Raw genomic sequence first — 7,457 nt, forward strand, 5'->3', positions numbered from 1 at the left:
TAGCAGAGTAGCTGGGTTTAATGCTATGGGTATGCAAAAGCTGATCTGCGTGCGCGAGCGCGGGGTTAAGTAACAAGGTCTGGTAATGGACCATGCGGGCATTGCTCATCCACCGGATGGTCGGTTCTCTTAGCACCCCCTCTAGAGCATGTGGAGTGGCTACAGTCAGATTTTATCCCAGAGTCAATTTATCAGCATCTTTTACTGAGAGCTGCTGCAGCTGTTATTCTTAAGCACGGGGGCCACCCAGCGGCGACAGGGTCTAATTTCTTTGACAAATAAGCAACTGGCCGCTTCCAAGGTCCGATTGGCTGGGTGAGCACTCCCTTTACTTTCAGCCATGAATAATGTGAATGGCTTGTTCACATTAGGTAAGCCCAAGGCAGGGGCTCCCAAAAGGCTTCTCTTAATTGCCTCAAAGGCTTTTTGCATCTGCTCAGTCCAATGAAATTCTGGGAGATTTTTGGTGGCTTCATACAGGGGCTTAGCCATCTCAGCGAACCCAGATATCCACAGCCGGCAAAAGAGAGTTCCTGCTGTTCCCAGGAACTCTCTGACTTGTCTGGCTGACATAGGCACAGGAATTTTTAGCACAGTTTCTTTGCATGCATCCATCAGCCAGTGCTTGCCCTCCTTTAGTATGAAGCTCAGATAGATGATCTCTGGCTTACAGGTTTGTGCCTTTTTAGCGGAGGCTCTATAGCCCAGGTTGCCAAGAGTCTTTGAGAGCCTAGCCGTTCCCTTTAGGGAGCTATTTTGGTCTGGAGTGGCTATCAACAAGTCATCCACATATTACAATAAACTTATTTCGGGATTTTTAGAGCAGTACTCATTCAGGTCCTCATGTAGCACCTCGTTGAAGATTGTAGGTGAGTTCTTTAATCCTTGAGGCAGCCTGGTCCAGGTCAATTGACTGCTTATCCCAATTTTGGGACCATACCAAGTAAATGTGAAGTAGCTTTGGCTCTGTGGGGCTAAGGGCAAGCTAAAGAAAGCATCTTTCAGATCCAATACAGTATACCACACATGGCTCGGTGGCAGAGAGCTCAACAGGGTATATGGGTTAGGAACTGTTGGGTGAATGTCCATTAGTCTCTTGTTGATCTCTCTCAAGTCTTGCACTGGTCTATAATCATTTGAGTTTGGCTTTTTGACAGGCAATAGCGGGGTGTTCCAGGCTGACTGGATAGGCTTTAAGACTCCTAGATCTAGCAATTTTCTAATATGGGGGGTGATCCCCTTCTTTGCTTCTAGTGACATAGGGTACCGGCGAACTTTTACTAGGTCGGCCCCAGCTTTGAGTTCCACAACAATTGAAGGCCGGTGTTTTGCCGGTCCCATTCCTCCAGTTTCTGCCCATGCTTGGGGAAACACCTGTAGCCACTCATCTTCCAGAGGCTCAGGCTTAAAATGTTGGTATAGCCTATATTCTTCTTCTAACTTACTGGTTGGCAATATACTAACGGGCTTTCCCCTGGAGTCCATCACAAAAGCCCCACTTTTTGTAAACTGTACCTGACCTTGCATTTTTGTTAAGCGATCACGCCCAAGCAATGGATATGGGCAGTCAGAGATCACTAAAAATGAGTGGGTTACCTGGCCCACTCCCAAGTCCACTGTTCTTTAGGTAGTCCATTTATAGGGTTCGATCCCAGTTGCACCTTGCACCCATGTTGTTTTAGTGGACATCGGCTCTCTCGGGGCTAGTTTTCTGCGTTTTTCTGAGTTTTCTGCTCCGGTGTCTACCATGAATGTGACTGGATTCCCCTCCACTTTCAAAGTTACCCTAGGCTCAGGGAGGGGGTCTGAGCCCTGACTCCCTCAGTCGCTGTCCTCAGCCAATTCTAAGGCTGACAACACTCTTGATCTTGCCTTTAGTTCTCTCTCTTCTCTCTTGGCTACCTTTGGGCAATTCTTGACCCAATGCCCCTCCTCTCTGCAATAGAAACACTGATTTTTTCCCCACTCGCGATCGGGATCTAGGTTTCTGTTCCTTACTTGGAGAGGACTGATTAAACCTTCCGGTTTTCATGAAAGTCAAGATTTCCCTGAGGTCCTTCTTATGTTGTACCTGTTGTTAATCCAGCCAAACTCTTTTCATTGGCCCGGTCTCTCTTTTCACACTCAATTTCACATTCTCTGTCCTTTCCTGTCTTTGCTCCTCCATCTCTCTCTTATTGTAAATCTTTTCTGCCATGCTACTAGATCCCTAATAGACTTTTCACCAAGTCTGTCTAGAACCTGCAACTTTCGTTTTATGTCTGGTGCAGCTTGATTTATATAGGCAAACGTAATCATCTGAGCTGACTCCTGGGTCTCAGGATATTGACTAAAAGCTTCCATGAGCTGCTGAAGATATGCTACCGGGGGCTGGGAAGGTGGCTCAGTGGCAGAGCGCTTGCCTTGAATGCATGAGGCCCTGAGTTCGATTCCTCAGCACCACATAAGAAAAAAGAAAAAAGCCGGAAGTGGCGCTGTGGCTCAAGTGGTAGAGCGCTAGCTGAAGAGCTGAGGGACAGCGCCCAGGCCCAGAGATCAGGCCCCACAACCGGACCTAAAAAAAAAAAAAAAAAAAGATATGCTGCTGGACTTTCACTTCCTCCCTGTCTAACATCGGCGAGCCACCACCTTGAGACCTGCCAACAGAGCCTGGCGGTAGACGAGGAGTCACTCCCTACCTTCAACCGTATTGTAGTCCCATGTTGGACAGATCTCAGGAAAATAGGCAGCGATCAAAGCCGGAAGTGGTGCTGTGGCTCAAGTGGTAGAGAGCTAGCCTTGAGCTGAAGAGCTGAGGGACAGCGCCCAGGCTCAGAGTTCAGGCCCCACAACCGGACCCCCAAAAAAAAAGAAAAAGAAAAGAAAAGGTATCTCCACTGAAATATGTCACAGCAAATCAAAACAGCACTGAGATTCCAACTTACCCAGATAGAATGGCCATTATCAAGAAGCCAAACAATAATAAATGCTGTCCAGTATTCAGCTAAAGAAAAGTCTGTTAGGGGCTGGGAAGGTGGCTCAGTGGTAGAGCGCATGCCTTGCATGCCAGAGGCCTTGGGTTCGATTCCTCAGCACCACATAAGCAAAAAGAAAAAAGCCAGAAGTGGCGCTGTGACTCAAGTGGTAGAGCTCTAGCCTTGAGCTGAAGAGCTGAGGGACAGCGCCCAGGCCCAGAGTTCAAGCCCCATGACCGGACCCAAAAAAAAAGAAAAGAAAAAAAAAGAAAAGTCTGTTACACTGATGATGGGAATGGAAACTTGTTGACCAACTCTGGAAAGCACTGTTGAAGTTCCTCAAAAAATGAAACATACAACTACATTATAACCCAGGAATTCTTGGGTTTATTCAATAGAACCCAAACAAGATCACAGTAAAATGATCAGCACAACCATATTTTTTGCACTTCATTCACATTAGCCAAAATATAGAATCCATGGAGATATTATTCAAAGAGTGAATGGACCAACAAAATGTTTTATATGTATGTATATATATATATATATATATATATATATATCCCACATTATAAGTAGATATATAGTAGAATTTTATTCTTGCAAGAAAAAGAATGAAATTCTACAATTCAAGAAAATGGAAACACTTTGAAAGAATTATATTACAAGGAATGGTCCAGTCTTAGATAAACAAATGCAAGCATTTGTGTGTATGGAATGTGTCTGTGAACCTATAAGAAAACATACAGGTTGGGAGGCAAGCCGTTACAAATGAACTGATGGAGCTAGTCGCTGGTGGCTCACCCCTATGATCCTAGCTACTCTAATACCTATAGAGACATTGAATGCAATAAGTTTGATTATTTCTAAAATATGTGTAAAAAATAAAATACTCATGAGAGGAATTGTAATTGATGAAGGACAGCAGGTATGGGGAAGATCTACAGATCTTACAGAAACATTGTGTGGAATGTGGAATTAGCTTGACCCGTGTCCTTTAAATGTGAAAATCATACCAACTTGAATGGACATATTGATTTTCTTTAAAAGGAATACCAAGCTGTGTGCCCATGGCTCATACCCATAATTCTAACTGCTCAGGAGGATGAGATCTGAGGAACGTGGTTCAAAGCCAGCCCAAGCAGGAAAGTCCATGAGACTCTTATCTCCAATTAACCACCAGAAAACCGGAAGTGGCACTGTGGCTCAAGTGGTATATGCTAATCCTGAGCTGAAGAGCTCAGTCAGGGACAGTGCCCAGGCCCACAGTTTAAGCCCCATAACCGACAAAGAACAAAACAAAACAAACAAGAATACTAGAAATCCTTGGTGCAGCTTGGTCTACACATGAAGTATTTATGGTCAACAGACGTAAGTGCTCATGACTGAACCAAGCATGATTGGTGATTCAGAGGGGAAAAAGAAGAGAATCCTTTACTGAAGAGTAATGTTTTTGTTTTCTGGCCACTGGATGAAATTACTAACTCTGATCTTGCTCAGTCTCTGAAAGCTGCACTATTCTTTTGGCTCAGGAAGTTAAGGAGTAGAAGCCTTTACTCCTGGCACTAAGAAAATATTTCTGGATACTAGAAAATTACAGTCTGAAGTAGTTAGGAAATACCCAGACATGGTTCAGCCCAGAATCTAAAAAGATGTTTCTGCCAGGCGCCGGTGGCTCATGCCTGTAATCCTAGCTACTCAGGAGGCTGAGATCTGAGGATCGCAGTTCAGAGCCAGCCCGGGCAGGAAAGTCCGTGAGACTTTTATCTCCAATAAAAACCACTAGAAACCCAGAAGTGGTGCTGTGGCTCAAGCGGTAGAGCACTGGCTTTGAGCTGAAGAGCTGAGGGACAGAGTCCAGGCCCAGAGTTCAAGCCCCATGACCAACAACAACAAAAAAAAAAGATGTTTCTGGCAACTCTAGGAAATCGCAGTGATTTTGATCTGTCTCCAACATCATAGTGGATGCCAAACATCATTTTTCCCCCTCATAGGGCCACTTGCCACTGTAGGAAAATGCAAAACCCAGTCTTCCACCTAGTCAGACTGCAGATGACATTTGACCTAGAGTGAATGTTTTGCTGAGATTTTGTTCTGAAACTAGGAATCTAGAAAATGTGAAAATAGGGTTGTTAGTTCATCACACAAGCTAGAGGAAATGGCCGCTGGCCCACACTAGGAGATTTTTTAATTTTATTTTATTGTAAAGGTGCTGTACAGAGGGGTTACATTTACATGAGTAAGGTAATGAGTACATTTCTTGTCAAGCATTGTTAACCCCTCCTTTGTTGTTCTCCCACTATCCTTCCCTCCCTCACCTCCCTCACTCCCCTCCACCACCCAAAGTTGTAAAGTTCATTTCCAATACACTATCTTGTGGGTATCATTGTTGCAATGGATCATCCTGTGTCCTTGTTACAGCATTGTTATTCCCCTCCCCCTCCCTGTATATACAGGATGCAGGATTCATTTCACTTAGCATCATCTATATCTAGGATAATTTTATCAGATGAGCAGAAAAGCTCAAAAGCTATGTACATATGATCATATAAGATGATACTAGGAGATTCTTAATCAGGCATCATTAGTTCTGTCTTAGAAATCAACATCCAAGGTTCAGCCCAGAAGGCTCCTTCTTAGTATCTCGGTATTTCCCAACTGGCATTTGGGAATTAATATCTCTTGGGGTGCTTGTCCCCAATCTCACTATTATTTGGGCTTGTTCATTCTTAAAGAATAACTACCATGGTTCATTCATGAGCACTGAGTCTGAGCAGTGAATCTTAAAAGTTAAGAAATCTCAGGACCAGTTAGTTTAGTGCTGTCAACTCTCTCCTCCCTTCCTTTCCCCCCCCCCCCTCCTACAATGAAGAGGGAGGAGATCAGGAGATCAAGTCTGGTTTGGATTCACAACTGTTTCCTTCGGTTTGCAAAAACTGAATGAAGCTAAAACTCAAAGACAGGCGGTGCAGAAATCCATGGGCTCAGAAATTGGAAACGGAATGGGGAAATGTGGAGAAAGGGTACGCAACATAACACAAAGGAGAGTAAAGGCTCATTTCAGTGGGTTTTTATTTCCTAATGGAAAATGTCCTGTCACCTAGATTTTTTCCCAAGGGGTGAGTTGGAAAGCCCCTTGCTTCTCTCCAAGGCCCCCTGCAGCCATCCACAGATGGACAACAGCCCACTGGACCATGACAGCTCCCGCAGAGAATCCCATCCACTGGAGGAAGCCTGAGAAACCTGGCACCTTCTTCAGCCATTGTGGGTACAGGTGGGGGTGTTGTATAAAAGTGGATACAGTCCAAGGTCTCTAGACTTCAACTCGTCTCCCATCCAGCTGAAGGCTGCAGAAGAGATTTCCTGGGCATTCTCCAGACTGATGTACAGGTCCAAGATAATAAAATAACCCCAGAAGCTGTACTTTCTTATACATGGATGAAGGTGAAAGAACCCATGTTAATCTTGCACTGTTCCAGATTTAGTCCTGAAGGGTCCATTTCTTCAGGTCACCTCTCAGAACAATCACCACTTTAGCTGATGTGCTTTCCATAGCCTGTGGCCTGTTTGTCTAAGAGTCCTGGGGAACAGAGCACCTTCAAGCAGAGGAGGTGCTCAACCACTAGCCCCTGTCTAGATGCCTGCAACCATGAAGAAACCCCAGGGAAGCCTAGGAAAGGCAGGAGCCATGCGGGAGCAACTCACTCCACCCTGGGGTCTAAGATCCTCCTCACCTGTCCAACCTTTGTCTCAAGTCCTCCTTGTCCTCAGCCTTCTCCTCGTCGTTCTCATCCGCCTCCAACAATCTCATCAACTGCTGGATAAGGAGACCAGGAGTATCAGGACTTTCAACACTGGATGGTGGCTGTCCCTGAGCAGAAGGCATCATTTCTGAGTCTCCAAAATCCACATTCTCAGGTTCCAGTTGTTGTGTCCAGAAAGCCAAGCCGTGGAGCAGAAGGAAGCTGTGGAGAGTGGGAAGGCTCCCAAGTTGCACTGCCTTATTCTGGCAACATCGTAGGCTCTTCCTGGGTTTCAGCACCAGGCTTCCCATCTGGCTGCGGCGTGTCCTGTGTCAGGATGTGATCTGCTCCATGGCTTCCTGGGGGTTGCTCTGCCACCCCAAGGTTGGGTATAAAGGGAGTGGGCAAGGCCCAGAATCCCAGAGACTCAGGGCTGGCAGGCTTCCTACCTGTGGCTGAGGGACCACAGAATTCCAGGCTTCCAGCACACAGGGAGAAAACGTCTGCTCCATCTCACCCTTGGTGCCCCAGTGCGGCTCTGTCTTCTCAAGCCCCCAGACCCTAGGTTTTTAAACTCTTCCTGAGTAGGCAGTCCTAAGCAGACAAAGGGAAAGTGGGCGGGGACCAGGCAGAAACTCAGGAGCTGCTGGCTTCAGAAGAGGCCTGGCTGATGGGATGAACTTCCCTCTGCTTCCTCTGTGGGTGGGACTGGCCCAAGGCAAAGGTTCTACTGCCTGATGGGATTAGTGGGCTTGAATCT

The sequence above is a fragment of the Dipodomys merriami genome, unplaced genomic scaffold, assembly GCF_024711535.1.
Source record: "Dipodomys merriami isolate MVZ:Mamm:240054 unplaced genomic scaffold, mDipMer1.0.p SCAF_30, whole genome shotgun sequence".
Classification (NCBI taxonomy): Eukaryota; Metazoa; Chordata; class Mammalia; order Rodentia; family Heteromyidae; genus Dipodomys; species Dipodomys merriami.